The sequence below is a fragment of the Triticum dicoccoides genome, chromosome 6A (genome assembly GCF_002162155.2).
Source record: "Triticum dicoccoides isolate Atlit2015 ecotype Zavitan chromosome 6A, WEW_v2.0, whole genome shotgun sequence".
In the NCBI taxonomy this organism is placed as follows: Eukaryota; Viridiplantae; Streptophyta; class Magnoliopsida; order Poales; family Poaceae; genus Triticum; species Triticum dicoccoides.
In genome coordinates, this window is record NC_041390.1 from 19,788,397 (window position 1) to 19,808,621 (window position 20,225).

General features: G+C 47.0%; 1 pseudogene; it reads right to left on the reverse strand.

The window, feature by feature from the left end:
- Positions 1-18,916: 18,916 nt before the first annotated feature.
- Positions 18,917-20,225, reverse strand: part of LOC119315516 — an 11,075-nt pseudogene continuing 9,766 nt past the window's right edge.

Sequence of the window (20,225 nt, forward strand, 5' to 3'; positions counted from 1 at the left end):
GGAGGAGAATATTTGAGTTACGAGTTTGGTGTACATTTGAAACAATGCGGAATAGTTTCGCAACTCACGCCACCCGGAACACCACAGCGTAATGGTGTGTCTGAACGTCGTAATCGTACTTTACTAGATATGGTGCGATCTATGATGTCTCTTACTGATTTACCGCTATCGTTTTGGGGTTATGCTTTAGAGACGGCCGCATTCACGTTAAATAGGGCACCATCGAAATCCGTTGAGACAACGCCTTATGAACTATGGTTTGGCAAGAAACCAAAGTTGTCATTTCTTAAAGTTTGGGGCTGCGATGCTTATGTGAAAAAACTTCAACCTGATAAGCTCGAACCCAAATCGGAGAAATGTGTCTTCATAGGATACCCAAAGGAGACTATTGGGTACACCTTCTATCACAGATCCGAAGGCAAGATATTCATTGCTAAGAATGGATCCTTTCTAGAGAAGGAGTTTCTCTCGAAAGAAGTGAGTGGGAGGAAAGTAGAACTTGATGAGGTAACTGTACCTGCTCCCTTATTTGAAAGTAGTTCATCACAGAAATCGGTTTCTGCGACACCTACACCTATTGGTGAGGAATTTAATGATGATGATCATGAAATTTTAGATCAAGTTACTACTGAGCCTCGTAGATCAACCTGAGTAAGATCCGCACCAGAGTGGTACGGTAATCCTGTTCTGGAAATCATGCTACTAGATCATGATGAACCTACGAACTATGAAGAAGCGATGGTGAGCCCAGATTTCGCAAAATGGCTTGAAGCCATGAAATCTGAGATGGGATCCATGTATGAGAACAAAGTATGGACTTTGGTTGACTTGCCCGATGATCGGCAAGCAATTGAGAATAAATGGATCTTCAAGAAGAAGACTGACGCTGACGGTAATATTACTGTCTACAAAGCTCGACTTGTCGCAAAAGGTTTTCGACAAGTTCAAGGGGTTGACTACGATGGGACCTTCTCACCCGTAGATATGCTTAAGTCTGTCCGAATCATGTTAGCAATTGCCGCATTTTATGATTATGAAATTTGGCAGCTGGATGTCAAAACTGCATTCCTGAATGGATTTCTGGAAGAAGAGTTGTATATGATGCAACCGGAAGGTTTTGTTGATCCAAAGGAAGCTAACAAAGTGTGCAAGCTCCAGAGATCCATCTATGGACTGGTGCAAGCCTCTCGGAGTTGGAATAAACACTTTGATCGTGTGATCAAAGCATTTGGTTTTATACAAACTTTCGGAGAAGCCTGTATTTACAAGAAAGTGAGTGGGAGCTTTGTAGCATTTCTGATATTATATGTGGATGGCATATTACTGATTGGAAATGATATAGAATTTTTGTATAGCATAAAGGGATACTTGAATAAGAGTTTTTCAATGAAAGACCTCGGTGAAGCTGCTTACATATTAGGAATAAAGATCTATAGAGATAGATCAAGACGCTTAATTGGACTTTCACAAAGCACATACCTTGAAAAGATTTTGAAGAAGTTCAAAATGGATCAAGCAAAGAAAGGGTTCTTGCCTGTGTTACAAGGTGTGACGTTGAGTCAGACTCAATGCCCGACCACTGCAGAAGATAGAGAGAAAATGAAAGATGTTCCCTATGCTTCAGCCATAGGCTCTATTATGTATGCAATGATGTGTACCAGACCTGATGTGTGCCTTGCTATAAGTTTAGCAGGGAGGTACCAAAGTAATCCAGGAGTGGATCACTGGACAGCGGTCAAGAACATCCTGAAGTACCTAAAAAGGACTAAGGATATGTTTCTCGTATATGGAGGTGACAAAGAGCTCATCGTAAACGGTTACGTTGATGCAAGCTTTGACACTGATCCGGACGATTCTAAATCGCAAACCGGATACGTGTTTACATTAAACGGTGGAGCTGTCAGTTGGTGCAGTTCTAAACAAAGCGTCGTGGCAGGATCTACATGTGAAGCGGAGTACATAGCTGCTTCGGAAGCAGCAAACGAAGGAGTCTGGATGAAGGAGTTCATATCCGATCTAGGTGTCATACCTAGTGCATCGGGTCCAATGAAAATCTTTTGTGACAATACTGGTGCAATTGCCTTGGCAAAGGAATCCAGATTTCACAAAAGAACCAAGCACATCAAGAGACGCTTCAATTCCATCTGGGATCTAGTCCAGGTGGGAGACATAGAGATTTGCAAGATACATACAGATCTGAATGTAGCAGACCCGTTGACTAAGCCTCTTCCACGAGCAAAACATGATCAGCACCAAGGCTCCATGGGTGTTAGAATCATTACTGTGTAATCTAGATTATTGACTCTAGTGCAAGTGGGAGACTGAAGGAAATATGCCCTAGAGGCAATAATAAAGATATTATTTATTTCCTTATATCATGATAAATGTTTATTATTCATGCTAGAATTGTATTAACCGGAAACATAATACATGTGTGAATACATAGACAAACAAAGTGTCACTAGTATGCCTCTACTTGACTAGCTCGTTAATGGAAGATGGTTATGTTTCCTAACCATGGACAAAGAGTTATCATTTGATTAACGGGACCACATCATTAGTTGAATGATCTGATTGACATGACCCATTCCATTAGTTTAGCACCCGATCGTTTAGTATGTTGCTATTGCTTTCTTCATGACTTATACATGTTCCTATGACTATGAGATTATGTAACTCCCGTGTGCCGGAGGAACACTTTGTGTGCTACCAAACGTCACAACGTAACTGGGTGATTATAAAGGTGCTCTACAGGCGTCTCCAAAGGTACATGTTGGGTTGACGTATTTCGAGATTAGGATTTGTCACTCCGATCGTCGGAGAGGTATCTCTGGTCCCTCTCGGTAATGCACATCACTTAAGCCTTGCAAGCAGTGCAACTAATGAGTTAGTTGCGGGATGATGTATTACGGAACGAGTAAAGAGACTTGCCGGTAACGAGATTGAACTAGGTATTGGATACCGACGATCGAATCTCGGACAAGTAACATACGGATGACAAAGGGAACAACGTATGTTGTTATGCGGTCTGACCGATAAAGATCTTCGTAGAATATGTAGGAGACAGTATGGGCATCCAGGTCCGGCTGTTGGTTATTGACCGGAGATGTGTCTCGGTCATGTCTACATTGTTCTCGAACCATAGGGTCCGCACGCTTAAAGTTACGATGACAGTTTCCTTATGAGTTTATGTCTTTTGATGTACCGAAGGTTGTTCGGAGTCCCGGATATGATCACGGACATAACGAGGAGTCTCAAAATGGTCGAGACATAAAGATTGATATATTGGACGGCTATATTCGGACACCAAAAGTGTTCCGGGGAAGTTTCGGATAAAACCGGAGAACCGGGGAGTTACCGGAACCCCCCGGGGGGTTAATGGGCCTCATGGGCCTAAAGTGGAGAAGAGGAAAGGCAGCCAGGGCAGGCCGCGCGCCCCCTCTCCCCCTAGTCCGAATTGGACAAGGAGGGAGGGGCGGCGCCCCCCTTTCCTTCCTCTCCTCTCTCCCTTCCTTCCCTCTCTCCTACTTGGACAAGGAAAGGGAGGGGAGTCCTACTCCCGGTAGGAGTAGGACTCCTCCTGCGCGCCTCCTACTAGGGCCGGCCGCACCCCCCTTGGCTCCTTTATATACGGGGGCAGGGGGCACCCTAGGACACACAAGTTGATCTTTGTGATCGTTCCTTAGCCGTGTGCGGTGCCCCCCTCCACGATATTACACCTCGATCATATTGTAGCGGTGCTTAGGCGAAGCCCTGCGACGGTTAAACATCAAGATCGTCACCACGCCGTCGTGCTGACGAAACTCCTCCCCGAAGCTTTGCTGGATCGGAGCCCGGGGTACGTCATCGAGCTGTACGTGTGTCAAGAACTCGGAGGTGCCGGAGTAACGGTGCTTGGATCGGTTGGACCGGGAAGATGTAGGACTACTTCCTCTACGTTGCGTCAACGCTTCCGCTTCGGTCTACGAGGGTACGTAGACAACACTCTCCCCTCTCGTTGCTATGCATCACCATGATCTTGCGTGTGCGTAGGAAAATTTTGAAATTAGTACGTTCCCCAACAATAATAACAAACCTGTCATGATGGATGACATGTTTCTATATCACGCATCTCATTTATTTGAGCATTGGCTATTTTGTGCTAACCAACACAAGCACGTGCGCATCATGATGGCTGATGTGTACATCTACCATGCACACACAATTTTCTCTTTGTCTTTGTTTTGTGTAGGTACTCACGTATACTCGTCAACCTCTCAATCCCAAGAGTTGACGAAACGAGCTCTTGAGAGCATAGATGACTTGGGATCCCATGAACTACCCTTCCCACCGCTCTCTTCGCGCAACGACTACACACATCTCTCTCACTTGGATCTCACATGGCTATGGGCTATATACCGCTTCTCGCTTCTTGCTCATTTTACCGTGTTCACTTTGCATGCTATGCTTGCTTCTATGCCTTTGCCATGCAATTGTGACCCTTTCTTGCATCTACCCATGATTCACCATTATGCTACTTCTATGTGTATTTGCATGCTTGGTGGAGATCCTTGTTGCTATTGCCATGTTTATCATGTGCCTCATGCTATTGATGCTATTTTGCTCATATCTTGCCTTCATGATTGTGATGTGTCTTGTGCATTATTCATGACTACCATTTGCACACACGACCTACTTAACATGATTCCTTCTAGTACGTTGCATCTTCGCACTACTAGCTTGCTTGCCTTGATTCATATGATTGCTTGCTTTGTCGCATCACCCATGTTCCATTATTACTTGCTTTCTTGTGTTGATGACGTATATGTTCATGCCTCTCACATGATACATCTTGTGATGCATGCTTGCTTGCTTGCACCTATTATATTTGGTTGTTCTCACATCATATGCCTCCGTACTATGAAATGCTCCCTTGTCCTTTCTTATGATGAGCATGATGCATCCACTTGTTGGGTATTTTACCGCACGAATGATAGGTTTTCCGCTAACCTCATTTGTTTTTCCGAGTGTTTGTCATGTTCTTTCATGTTGAAGGATTCACAAGGCGATACCGTCATGACACAATTTGGTCATGTGAAGACATACACGATGTGCAACACCAACATTTGCGATAATCTCCTAAAGGTGAACTCCTTCCCTTTGAGCCATCCTCAAATATGCATATTGGATGGGTCACTCTTTCATTGTCGTTTCCTTCTTCTTGTCTACATGTTACATCTATTGGATGGAGGACCGACATTGGAGATGGAACCCATGGACCTTCAAGTTGAGGAGCGCTCGGATTTATTGGATGCACCTTCGAACCTCCACTCATGCCACGATATCGAGCATTGGTATACCAACACCTCCATATTTGTTGATTGTGTTCACACATGTCATGCTCGATGGACATATCATACACATGACAAATTTGCATCTTATGCATGGATTGACTCACATCATGATTGCCTTGTTGCATCTTGTATTCCCATGTCATCCATGATATATGAGCTTGTGCATTTCACTAGAAAATTTGTTGTGATACACCTTGATGGCATATTCATACATCATGATCTTATTGCCTACCATCAATTGCATGATCACATCACATTGAGCATCCATTACCATATTCATGCTATTGATAAACCGTCTCACTATGACATCATTTTGCACCGTGGTTGCATTGCTCACATCCACAATACATTTGTGTGCACAATGAATGATTTTGCTACCATGAATGATTTAGAAGTCATTTTACATCATTTGGATAAGCATCTCATGCAGTTTCATGAACAATTCCTTTGGACGAACTCATGTTTATTTGATGGACACCTTGTGTGCGTTAACCATTGTATTTCCGAGTGTCGTTTGTGTTTGCTCTTATTGCATGTATACCACTCCGGCGACACCTTGGAGTACTTGGATTGCGCAATGTCTTCAACTCCGTCCAACTAAAAGTCCGTCCACGACTACCATTTCCATGGTGATGAGGATCACGATCTGAGGTCGGATCTTTCCCAAGGGGGAGGGGAGATCATGCGGAGCATCCCACGTTCATCCCCATGTACACTCCGACTACTCTCCAAACCCTAAGAGAACATAAGACGAGACCTCATCTATACACCATTGGACACAAGGTGAACTCGCTCCTCTTCGAACCATCACTTTCCATAGGTGAGACATGGCTACTACCTCAAACATGTGTGCTATGCATGACCAGGAACCAAGAGTAAGACCATGGACAAGAAGGCAAGGACACCAAGCGCGAGGAACGAGAAGAAGAGCTACGGAAGAAGCTCCAGCCACCGGACGACCGGTCGGGACCGGACGTCCGACGCCTAAAGACCCTCCGGACGACCGGCCCGGACCGGACGACCAGCAATCCCGCACCCGAGCCAAACGAGCGGACGTCCGACAAGTCCCGGGCGTTCGACACACTCCAACGACCGGACGACCGACCGTCTCCGGAAATCCGGCGCCACGTCAACCGAGCCAAAACGCCGAACGTCCGACAAGTACCGGACGACCGGACCCTCGTGAGCCACCGGACGTCCGACGCCTGTCTGTGCACAGTGTATCGGGCCGAGCCCATGTATCCCTTCGCCCTCACTTACCCCTTCGTGGCCCTAGACTATATATACTCCTCCACCTCCACCATTTGAGGGTTAGCGTTGGTTTAGCTCATACTTAGAGATAGAGCTTCGCTCATCCACATCGGATCTACTCCTCGTGAGAGACCGCGGCCTCTTCGGAGAAGATCCCTTTGGATTCAAGACCTCCTTTTGGAGAAGAACATCAAGACCTCCTCACGGAGAAGACCGGCTACCTTTGTATCATCCGTTGTTGACTTTGGATCTTGTATCTCACCTTTGTGTTCATCGATCTAGCGCATGTGTGATCTATTCTTGTTGGTTGAGTGATTCTCTTGTGTTTCCTCTTGTGTTTTCCCTCGTGTTCTTCACGCTCTTGGACGGGATCCGCTCCTTTCGTGAAAGATCGGCCCCTTGGGTTCCTACCCTACATCAGTCCTGTTTTGAGAAGCTCCTGTTCGGCACTTTAAGCGAAATCACAAATTAAGAAGTACTACATTTAAAGACCACTTCCACCTCTTCAGGTTGTGACAAGTGACACACTACATGCGCGACACTTGTCGTAACCTAGAAATTTTTCCTTTCCTCATACTCTGTTTATTCAAAACATTTTATCTCTTAAACCGTGCGTCCCAATCTCGAACCATTTCACCATTGGATTCCACACATTAAGATCATCAAAACTAGATCCCATTTTGATAGGTTTTGACGAAAAAATGCATAAAAAACAGACAAAGAACTGAACCGGGAGCATGTTTTTTTTCTTTCCAAAAGAGGCACGGTCGTGCCTCTCGCGGAAGAAAAAAATAAAAAACATGTTTTTTTCCATTTCAAAGAGACACGGTCGTGTCTCTCGCGAAAGCAGAAAACCAAACACACCGGAAAGAAACTCGTTTAAAAAGCCGAAAATACGTGTGAAAAAAACCAAAACAGAGCGAGACACGTGGTGGCAGCTGAGTGCGTGCCGTACTCTCAGCCCACCCCCAAGTGATCGTTGAGAGGCTCCCGAAGGAGTGCTCGCCAACTAGTTGCTCTCCACCTGAAGCGTCCGAAAAGGTTGTTGGCGCCTGCCGCAACGCATTGTTGAGCCGGCTTGCGAAGGGAAAAAACTGAGAAGGAAAATCGTCAGAAAAACACAAAATGGTGGCTGCTTAAGGAATTGAAATCGCATCGCACGCGAAGGCAGGGCTTCTTCGGGCTTATCTGAGCACCACACCCATTGGACACTTGAGATTTTAATAGCGCTAACAGTACATGAACTAGTATGGCCGCACTAGTTACATATCATTTAGATTTTTATTTAAAAAAAACAATTCCACCGATTTTTAGACAAAGGTTTGTCAGTTTTGATAAATAATTCCTCATTTTAAAGAAAAGCTCACAAACCTAAAAAAGTTCAACAATTTTGGAAAAACATTATGAATTTTTTTAAAAGTTCATCATTTCTCAAAAAAAGTTCATCGGTTTTGAAAAAATTCATCATTTTTTGCAAAAAATTATCGACATTGAAAAAAAATTCATCGGGTTTGAAAAAATAGTTCATCGATTTTGAAAAAAGTTCACAAATTTGAAGGAAAAAATTATCAACCTTGAAAAAACTTCATTGGATTTGGAAAATTTTTATCAAATTTGAAAACAAAATTATCGAATTTGAATAAAGTTCATTGAGTTAGAAAATAGTTCATCAAATTTGAAAAACTTCATCAAATTTAAAAAATGTGGATGGATTTGAAAAAAAAATCATCGTACAGGGAAGACGAAAAAATAAAAACTAAAACAGAAACAACAAAGGAAAATATGATAAGGTAAAAAAGTGATGGAACTTAGCACATAAAGTTCCCGTGACGGGGTGGTTACCACAGTGCGCTGTGAAACAGGAAATCCTCGATCCAATTTCGGGCTCTTGTGGATTTTTTGCGCTTTGAATAGGCGAACGAAAGAGCTGGTGGGCTCGACGAGGGGCGACCTTAACGGGCCGAGCCTACCGTATGCGGCTGCAGGCGCCGGTTTGCAGAAACAGTAATAACCGATGCCTGCAGCGCCAAATACTGTGCACCACTCTTTGGACCGACATATCCTATTTTGCGCTTCAATACAAGCTGTAAACCGGCCGGACACCCTCACTCTGGTCTGGGCCAGCCCATATATCTTCCCTCTTTTTTCTGTTAAAAAGAAGAAATGATGCAGCCATTGGGTTCGAACTCGCAACCTCTGCGTTCTACCGGTACTATAGAAACCTCTAGAATATCATATTGTGCACACTTGCTTTTTTATTTCATTCTTCGGTTCACATTTTTTCCTTGTTTTCTGGTCATTTTCTGGACAGTTTATTTGGTTTTTCTTTATTTCCTTTTTAATTTTCTTAAATAGGCAGTTTTGTTTTCAAATTAGTGAACTTTTTGTCAAAATCGGTATACTTGTATTCAAATTCGTGAACTTTTTTCCAATTTGCATGAATTCTTTTTCAAATTGAATGAATTTTTTTCAATTTGATGAACTTTTATCAAAGTTGATGAACTTTCTCAGTTTTTTTTGAATATTTTGCGTTTTTGTGATCTTTTCTCAAAATCGACGAACTTTTTTCAAAATCGATGAACTTACTCCAAAATTAGTGAAATTATTTTCATATTGGATGAAATTTTTTCAGTTCGATCAACTTCTTTTTCAACATTGATGATTTTTTTTAAGAACGATGGACTTTTCTTAAAAATGGATGAACTTTTTTTTTAAAATTGATGTTTTTTTTCAAAATTAATGAATTCGTCAAAATCACTATAATTATTTAGTTGATGAACTTTTTTGAAACTCACTATAATTGTTCAATTTCTTGAAGTTTTTTCTCAAATTAGTGAATTTTTTTTATAATCTAATAAACTCACTGTGATTTTTTTTTTCAAAATTGATGAATACTTGAGTTCGAGCCAAATAGTGCGGCTACAAATGTTCTTAAAGTGTGCTTGCAGCAATTAGTTACTAGTACCGATATGGTACAATGGTAGCCAACCTCTTTAAAAAATGTTACGGCGTGAGTTCAATTTTTTTGGTGGGTTCTCACGCTACAATACTACAGTACATTGAGCGTTCATGGGTCTGGCCACTAGGTGCTACAATAAGCGAAAGTTCGCTTCTTCGGCTCTTAAAGCGCTTAATAGGGGGGTCCCCTTTGGACCGGGGTCCATATTTTTTTCACTTCACCATTTTCCTTCGTGGGTTATATGTATGTCACAGTGTTTGGCCGAGGTCATTAGGGTCAATTGACCCCAGCCCAACACTGTAGCTCCTCCCTTGCAGACAGGTGAATACAGGAGTCGCCGCTAAAACTTCCACAATGGTTGCAAGGCCACTAGTCAGCCTTGTCGATGGTTCTACCTCCTCACGGCATCTCCAGCCGCGCCCCCAAAAAGCCTCCCCAATCTACTTTTTAAGTGCCGGCGGACAAAAAACGTCCCACTCAGGCCCCCAGGACCTTACTTTTCGCCGGTTTAGATGAAAAATACGGCCGGCGCTGGCAAGCCACACCCAGGCTATCGGGGGGCATCTGGGAGCACCGGCGCTTTATTTAAGCCACTCAATTGGCCCACGTCAGCCACCCACCCCCTCTCTCTCCTCTCCTCTCTCTCCCCTCTCGTTTCTCTTTCTTCTACCTACCCCACGCAGACACGCCGAGCCGCATGGGAGAGCAAGCCGGCCGTGGCCGTGGCCGGAGCTGGCACTTGTGGCCGGGGCGGAGCTCGCCCGCGCCCGCCTGTGCGTGGCCGGGGCGGAGCTCGCGCGGCGGCCGGAGGTCAAGAAGCAGCAGCGGCAGGCTCGGCCAGCGGTGAGGCGGGGCGAGCGCGGCGGGGCGGAGCTTGCGCGGCGGGGCCAGGGGCGCGGCGGCCAGGCCAGGATCGAGCGGAGGTGGCCCTCAAGGTGTGCTTCGAGGGCGCCGAGGACCTCCCCGGCGGCGGCTCCAAGTACAGCACCTCCCGCCCTCGCTGTGGGGTGCAGGCCAGGGGCGAGGCCACGGCGGACGGTGCGGGGAGGCGGGGGACGCCCTTGACCTCCTCGTCGTCTTCTCCGGCGATGATGGCGCCGCACACCGCCGCGGCCTCCAGGAGCCACGCCGTCTTGTGCACGTGGATGTACTCCAGCGTGGCGAGGCCGATGTCGGTGCCCTCCTTGGCGAGGTCCACGACCTGCCCCGCCGCGAGCCCACCCGCGCCCACGGCGCCCGCGAGCTCCGCGTCCGCCATACTCCGCACGCCCACGGCGCCCGCGAGCTCCGCCACGCTCTGCGTATTGCTCTTGCTGCTGCTCGCTACCACATGCTATTGGCGTTTCTTGCCGTGGCCGCCATGCACTCCCGTGCGTGCGTGCCCAAGCACACCAGTGGCCGGTTTCGCTCAGCATGGTTTCGAGGTGTCAACGTGAGCTGCAGGTGAGCAGCGAGCCGTGCGGCTCGCACTCTTCAGTGAGGCCGCCGCCGACATTGACGGGGTCCCTGGGGCGGAGCACAGGCGAGGCCAAGGCTCGTCGAAGCCCATGCTCCAAGGCGGCGACGACACGACCAAAGAGGCGGCTGAAGCGCGGCCATCATCAGCTGTGGCGGGGCGGTGGTGCCGGCGTTCGCCATCCCTGCTCCAAGGCGGAGCCCAGGCGGTTGGCGCAGGCTCGGCGGCAGCCACGGACACGGCCGGGCAGAACGCGGGGAGCGCGGCCACGGCCTGGCGCGTGCATGGAGCACGACCTCGCCGGACGGGGCGTGCTACGGCGTGAGCGCTTCGTCCGTCTCCTCAACCTTCTCCTCCACCGCCCGTGTGCTCGGCCGCGAGGGCCGCCACGACGTCGTCTGTGACCTGCTCGACGAAATGCCGCAGCCTACTTGAGCCTGAACACTGCTTCTGGGGGGCGCAACGAGTGGAAAAATTTACGCCCCCAGGCCAACATTTTCGCCGGCAGCCCCCCAGGAGGCGAGAAAAATGCCTCCTAGGGAGGCCAACGGCTGGAGATGCCCTCAGTGACCGAAGCAAACACAATGAGCAGGAGATTTCTAGAGAAGCCTCTTCATCTTCCACACTGACCCGGAGTTTGTGCACTCACGTAGCCGACGATGAAGCTAACAAAGATGCAAGAGCCACCATGGACTAACGAGAGGATACCTCCAAAACGTTGCCCCAAGGAGTTTGTGCACTCACGTAGCCGACGATGAAGCTAACAAAGATGCCAGAGCCACCATGGACTAACGAGAGGATACCTCCAAGATGTTGCCCCAAGGAGGGATCAGCGACGACTTCCACCGAACTCCGCTCCAACCAATTGAGAAGCTTGGGGTTTTGCTAGGAAAGCCCTAGACTGACAATGGCGAGGAAGGTGAAGGGGTTCTACGGCGACACCTCCAAGGAAGGAACTGCGTCCTAGACTCTGTCGACGCCGGGATCGACCGAGGACGAGCTAGATCTCACCCATAGTTCACCAATCTCATAGACATGACAGTGAGCCCAGCCACACACCACACACCACCAATAGCAGCCAAGCACGCCAGGCTGCTCCCCGCTACCGACCACCACATTTTTTTAGAAAAGGTGGATGACCCCCGGCCTCTGCATCTGGGTGATGCATACGACCACTTTATTAATTATTCTCACAAGACCTTACAAAGTGATACAATAGAAAGACTAAAGCCATCGTCTAAGCAACAAACTGTCGCTACACCTATCCAGTTGATGAAGGGGCGCAGATAGCCTGGGCCTAATACCAAACAGACATCGCAGCCAAGCCTAACATCTAAGACCTGAGACCCCAACCTAGGCACTTGCCGGGTCTGGGGCACACACTGGTCCGGCGTGCTCTCAGAGGCCGCCGTCGCCAACTGCCACCGCTCCATCTTCAGAACTGTACTGATGCATCAACCTTGCTCTATCTAGCTATCGTCGACGCCACCACGGCACCCAACGACACGTCCTCCCTACGCGCAAACAGCTGAGCACGTCGCGGTCGCCACTGATACACCTCAGCGCCATGCTGCCAAGTACCACCAGCCGACACAGCTTGAAGTCCTTGGAAGATCTGTCGTGCGTAGCACCTGCCGACCAGGCATGACAAAGCGTAGCACCTGTCGGTCAGGCATGACTTGACATCTCCACCGATGCTCCATGCAAGACGAAGCCACTCCACCTCCTGCCTCTGACTTCCAACGCTGCTCCACAAACGATGTTCCCAAGAGAGAAACGACACCGCAGTGCCGCCATTGTCCGATCTGGAACACCAGATCCTAGGGTTTCCCCCGGAACAACACGAGTGGGTCGACAGTAAATTACACGGTGATGCCTTCATCAAGGTAACGGCGTAGAACGCCGCAATCGCCTGCCGTCGGCTCGGTTTTCACCGGCAACCATGTCTCCCCAACTCGCAGCCGGGACTAGATGATGGATCTCGAGATCCGATCACCAAGCTTCTGTCCGGCCACCGCCGACGAAGAAGATGACCACCTCCACTAGCTACACCGGCCTGAACAGATCTGCCATGGCTGCCGCCAAGCAGTCCACCAGGCCCTCGACGCCGCCGCCGATCTAAAGCCAATTGACATGGTGCCGAAGACCGCATCGCGCTGCCGCCCGATCCAGGCCCGCCGCCCGTGGCCCGAGGAAGGGCCGACCGCCGCCGCCGTCGAATCCAACGCCATCTCTTCTAGATCGGCCGGACCTCAACGCATGTTGGGGCCCCGCCACCCTTGAGACGCGGGAGGGAGGAAGAGCCCCCGCCACCGCCGTCGGCCTCCGGGCGCAAGCCGACGGCGTCCTCCGGCGGCGGTGGGAGGAGGGGAGGAAGATGGGCTAGGCTCCGGCGGCGGCTAGGGTTGGGGAGCCACCCGAGTCGCCCGAGCGGGGGGCGGTGCGGGGGCCTGATCCGTTTGTGACGCGGGGGCCGACTACCTACATGCCCAACAAGAACACCAAGGTCTTTCATGCCTCCATGACAGCCCCGCTCCCATCCCAAGTGCAGACCCGCCCAGCTGCCATCTCCTTCATTCTCATTGTTGCAGAAAACATTGTAACCACACACTGCTACACCAACACCACTGAGACCACACCGGCAAAATCTGACAAAATCTAGACAACCCACATGCCCAATGGAGCCACAACGTTTCCCATCATGCAGCCACCCAAACCTCTCGCCAGATCCACACCTGAAGACACACCGCAGCCAAGGTAGTTAGAATCATGATTCTATTATATGATTTTATGACTTTATGATCCAAACTGACTCATCTCATTCTACGGTTAAAATGATTAGTAAATTCTATGTTTCCATGATTCTGGTAGTTAAGATTCTATGATTTGCGACCCTACCATTAAGTTTACGATGCAAGGTAGTCTTTGTTGTCCATGCTCGCCGCACGTTCTCTCAGCTTATTTACTCTATTTAGTAAAAAGGTAAAGCTGGATGGTGTCAGAAAAATTTACGACACCAACAATCGCCTTTGGTCATGTTAGCTTCTTGTTTCAAGCTCAGAACAACCTCTCTTCTGCCTCTCTTCCTCTCAAATGATCATGAACAATGACCCATATCCCAAAATCATCATCTTCTTCCCCGAGAAACGAGTCATCAAGAAACTCTTGCATTAGACTCTACACACATTGCATCGATGAAGTTCGGTCAATAGTTGAGGGAAACTAGAGAGAATAGTTGACCTAGGACAACGAGTCAAACACCACGCGGGTGGGCGAGGTCAATGGAGAGGAAGCTGTCGGGGCTGCGCCAATGAGGCTACCAAAGACGAAAGGTAGGTGTAGATGAGACGTGGATGTGGACATTCCCAAAGTCAATTTCCGGCCTCACCGTCCATCTACATGGGAAGCAACAAATCCCGCAACAATGCGGCTCAGGCGGCAGGGGTTGACGACCTAGGGGTGATGTGGAGGCCAGGGGTTCGCACTCATCTCAGGTGAACGCCTTCTTCTCTGGTGGGTGCGTGGAGGAAGCCTAACATTGGTGGGTGGACTCTGGAAGGATTAAACTAAGGGTCGGGTGAGGAGGGCGGCGGCGGCCAAGGCGGGAGTCTGCGTGGCCGCGGAGCTACGGACAAGCAGCAATGAGGCACTGGGACACGTCCACACCGTCTCGTGGTAACTAAAACACCTTGGTGACTCTTGTCTGGATGACATGGAGACCTGGTAGCTCCCTCGCAAAGGAACGATGTGCCGAGGACCATGCCATTTTGGACATCGACGACAATGGAACTAAAGAACACGCATCCCCTCATTTGTAAGCAAAAAATACATTGGTGGCTTTGAGAAGGTTGTTCTCAATAAAACTTAATTGGATAAATTTCAGCAAAGACACTAGGCACTTCACGACGAGCATGTCCCCATGTCCAACCCTGTGGCTCCCTAGCTATTTTTTAGATAATAGCCTATGGCCTGGCCTTAAACTGAGGCCCATAAGGTTCTACAAGCATCCTGGCTAATTACCCTGGTGTGATATGATTAGAAAGAACACTGAACACGAGTTACGCGACTATCAAATTTATGTGTTCGCTTTCCTGATATGGTACACGTTGGACTTGAGAGTACCTAGTTGTCAAGGTAGTGAGCTTGCAATGCAATTTTCGCACTATAAATTAGCTCCGCTCTTTCTCTCAAGATCCTTATGTGCAAGAAAAATTTGAGAATTTTATATCATCACGAAAATTGGAGATACTCTCTTGGTTTTCACTTGTTCATGGCTTTAGAAGGCTCCTGCAGCCCTGGTTTCTATGTGATGGCACGGAAGACCATGCTTCGCTGGTTGGTTCACCCTAATGCGGGGTGAAGAAGGCCTTGCTTTTGAAGTCACGGGGCTGAGTGTGGTGAAGAAGGCCTTGCTTTTGAAGAACCCTAATGCGGCAGTGTGGGAGGGCAGTTGAGTGGTCGAGCTCTACCACATGGTTCCGCTGCCACCACGGGGCTGAGTACACGGGGCAGGAGAAACGGAAAAGAAAGAGGAATAGTTTGGGCGCAATAAACGGGAGTTGTTGGCTTCCGCTAGTGAACGAGCGGCCCACCACGGCCCGGTTCATGTGCAAGCTCCGAGAACGGTTCGCAGAGCAGCGTCCAAGTCACATTGCGTGACTGGTTCGTGCGGTTAGTGCGGCAAGGAGGCCGACATGCACGCCAGGGGAGCATCCGGTGCGCTCGTATGCAGATCTGAGGGCTGATGACCTTAAATCGTTGTGAGATCTCCTAGTTAATCCAGTTTTACTCTTTAGTAATAATGTTAAGACAACAACTTCTTCAAATTTCATGCACAAAGAATAACTTCTTCAAGTTAAGAACTTTCCCGCTGATCTTATTTGCCTTCTATACAAAGGGTTTCCTTTAGATAGTGGAAGGACTGCTATAATTCAATGAAGAATTTAGCAAGAAGGGTAAGTTTTTTTGTTCTCCATATTTTTAGCTAACATTTAATTAAATGTGGTATTTCCAAATAAAATGGCAACCACATTCAGATATATACTTCATTAACGAATGATTCTTTATTTTCTTTTATTTCATCATCAAAACAAATGCGTTCATGCTTGCATATATATCCTACTGGGGGGAGGCAAGAAGAGGAAAGAAGTAGTAGTAAGAAGGTTATTTACTCACTTACCTCTGGGACATAGTGCATAAGGAGTTTTAGATGTATATTTATTTGAAAAGCTATCGGCAAATTAGCTCATCAGCTAATAACATTCTCTATATATTTTCTTTTAGTTCTACATATTCCTAGGTATCTTGAGTGATTTGCATATATACTTAAAAATCTCCCAAAAAATGAAAACGCCCTTCTGCTATAATCACTAACACATTAACAAAACTAAAATAATTTTAAGCACATACATTCTTTTTTATAATGGAAGAAACCAGCAACTTACTTCAGTTGAATTAATTTGCCGTCACCTAATGTTAAGTAGTTCACTTTAAAATTTCTATTGCTTTTTAGCTAGAAGATTAGTACCACAGAAAAGCCTATGTACTCGTCAAATATGACCAATCAATGATATAAATTTTACCACAATAGATGGAGCTGATCTGTCTACATGTACTTCTTAATTATTGCCCATTTAACTTCATAAATCCGATGAGCACAAAATTTGATCTACGTCGATGTAATGGTCATTAGATGATAGCGTAGATGTTTTTATGGGGACATCCCTACTACAGGTACACAGATAGCCCCCACAGCCACACACCGGCAAGTAATAAAAGAAAAATAAAAATAGGTGCCAATCACCGGAGCCTGCACTCGTTAACTGAAGTATCAGATAGTATTTCAATACATTGCATCTGGATATGTCGATACATTGCATCTGGATATGTCGATACATATTCCCTTGCCTCCCTTCTATCTGTAGTATCTTGAGAGTGGCTACAAATAAGAACTAACAATCAGCAGGAACCTTACGGATTTCTGACAACTTCCATTCCCACTCAAGAACATTATCTATGCATGAATTTGTTGAGCAATGTAACTGCAGGCCATTAATACGGGCTCATGCAACCAATGTAAATAGATATGATGGAAGTGCTAGTTTATAATTGAGCTAAAGTTGAAGTCTATCATCTATATAACTTGTATATTTCTACTCCTTCTTATCCACATTGCTTGTCGCAGCTTTAGTAAAACTTTAGTACAAAGTTATGCTAAAGCAGCCATAATTAATATGGATCGGAGAGAATATTTTGTTGTTGTTGTTTGCCTCCCTAATCTAATTTAGCAATTCAGACCATGCTTGCATTGCACAGAGTGTGTTTGTTGTATCAATCCATATCATCCATGTACTTGTAAGTTGTAACAACAATGAATGACATGTATGCATCGCCATCGGTCACTTTGACAGCTGAAAATTGAATTGAACTCCATGAAACAGCACAAAATTGTACAAATGAAAGATCCTCAAGCAACTATACTGTCAGATTAACTATACAAGATTCGTCCATTCTCAATCTCCTCATAAATTTGAAACATTAACATAATTCTTTTCCTTACGAGTTTGTTGTTATATTTTGTGATGGTAGATAAATTCTAATTAGCAGGGGGAGGATCCGCTGGGGGTGCTTGTTACCCCCTCCGAAAATATAAATTTTAATTTACTTTATACTAGTATTGAGCTGATTAACCTTTTTCCCATTGCAAATGATCATATGTGTAATTGTTAATTGTTTATGATCCAAACTCTAAAATCAGTGAACTTATACGGTTCTCAACTATCTCTAACAAGATAATACTAATCACAGTTAGCATTTGGATGAACAGTAAATATGTACATCGATCAAGCAAATTTAATTTGTGTGCTTTCAAGTTTGTTTTATAAGGCCGAAGCAATTCCTTTTTGGTAAGAGAGCAATCACTATTACAACCTTAACACCGTCATTTTGTAGGTGTGTTCACCTATTAATAGTAGGCATGTAACGCGATGTCCCCGAAGGCCCGCGAAAGTGATAAGCCAACACAAATTAAACTAATCCAACTCAACTCAAGATGGCAACGGGGCCCCGAAACCCGCGTCCCTGCGGGTTTTTACCCTATTAGGGGACGGGGATGAGCATCTTTTCATCCCCACGGGGCTGTTGTTGGGCGCATTATACAACCCGACACGTTTCATGGGTTTGCACCCGTTTCGGTAGTCCCCGAACCCGAAACCCGGCAAACCCGACAAAATACATTTTTTTACTGAAATATGCTCCTGTTTGTTGCTGAAATATGCTTATCTTCGTTGTTGAAATGGGCTATAGTTGTGTTGAAATAGGCTTCTTTTAGCTGATGTTATTCGTGAGTATTGTGCTGAAATTTGCAGTTGTTTTGCTGCTGAAATATACTATGTTGCTGCTGAAATGATATCATTGTTGCTACTATGTTATGTTTGCTGCCTCCGAAATATACTATGTATGTTATTTAAATCTGCTAAAATGCATTCTATATAGCTGTTGAACCATCTACTATTGTTTTTTGTTGAAATTTGCTCTAGTTATGCTGCTAAAATGTGCTTGTTTTGCTATTCAAATGTTATTCTTTGTCACCACTATGTTTGTTTAAATATTTTTATTTTCTCATGGGTTCCCCGTGGGTTCCCCGAAACCCGATGGGTTTAGGGGACGGGCGAAAAACTAGCCCCGCACACGGTGATGGGAACGGAGATGGGTTTGCGATTTTCTCGTGGGGATGGGTTTGGGAAGGCAAAATCCGATGGGTTTCGTCCACGTTGCCATCTAGAAACTCAACCCAGTTAACCTATTTTTTCTAATCCACACGGCACCACAGCAACATTGAACCAAAGCCAGGAGAATCACAGGTTGCAAGGCAAAGTAGGGGAAATGACAAGAGGATCAAATAGGAGAAGGCAACGGTTTCACAATTGCTAAGAATAAATATCGATAATGGTCAATACAGCATTTGTTTCACATTTAGGGCAAACCAAAATAGTAAGCAGCAGACATGTCTTTGTTGTAAATAGTATATATATAGTGTACGATAACCAGACAGATATTTAGAACGAAATAAAAGTTCCCTATCACGAGCGAGTGACACGGCTAAGAACCAGAAGCAAATCAACTAATACATAGCTTACGACAAACGGCATGATGATCTCCCATCTAGGGTTTTAGGCGCGTTCGCCACGGATGCGGCGGGCGAGCTGGATGTCTTTGGGCATGATGGTGACGCGTTTGGCGTGGATGGCGCAGAGGTTGGTATCCTCGAACAGCCCGACGAGGTACGCCTCGGCGGCCTCTTGGAGCGCGAGCACGGCGTGGCTCTGGAACCGCAGATCCGTCTTGAAGTCCTGGGCGATCTCCCGCACCAGGCGCTGGAAGGGCAGCTTGCGGATGAGCAGATCCGTGCTCTTCTGGTACTTGCGGATCTCCCTCAGCGCCACCGTGCCGGGCCTGTAGCGGTGGGGCTTCTTCACGCCGCCGGTGGTCGGGGCCGACTTCCTCGCCGCCTGAAAAGAAAACGCCACAATCGATAATCAGCGAAACAGCAGCAGATCGGAACAGGGGAGGAAGGAGAGAAGGGAGGCGGCGAGACGTACGATGGTGGTGGCGAGCTGCTTGCGGGGGGCCTTGCCGCCGGTGGACTTGCGAGCGGTCTGCTTCGTACGCGCCATCTCCTTGGTCGGTTCCTCTTCCTCCTCGACTTGCGCTGTGGGATTTGGGTGGTTATAAACTCGAACGGCTGGACGACGGGTGCGGAGGCAATTTATATACATGAGGGGGCGCTGGGGAAACGTGGACCGAGGCGGTTTCCTGTGACCGCTCGGGAGGAAAAAGGGTTCCGGGATGGCCGCGGTGCTCCACATGCTCGGCGCTGGTTCGTCATGGAGCGACAATGTGCGGATCGGTGACCTGGCGGTGGTGTAATTGGGCTCTTATTATCTTTTTGAACACACCAAGTCCGTTGGCCTTTTATTTTGGCACTAGCAAATATATACCCGTGTGTTATAGTGGGTGAGAAAAAAAAATCACAGTTCATACTGCAATAAGCATGATCTAAACCGCATATGGATGGAGTTGAGGTAGTCCAGCTGGAGAAGCCGCGACGGCATCCAGGACCACACCGCGCCGGAAACCCAAGCAAATAGGTTTAACCGCAAGGACGCGTACGGAGAAGGCAAGAGGATCCGACGGAGAATTAAAGGACCGATTTACAATGATGAAT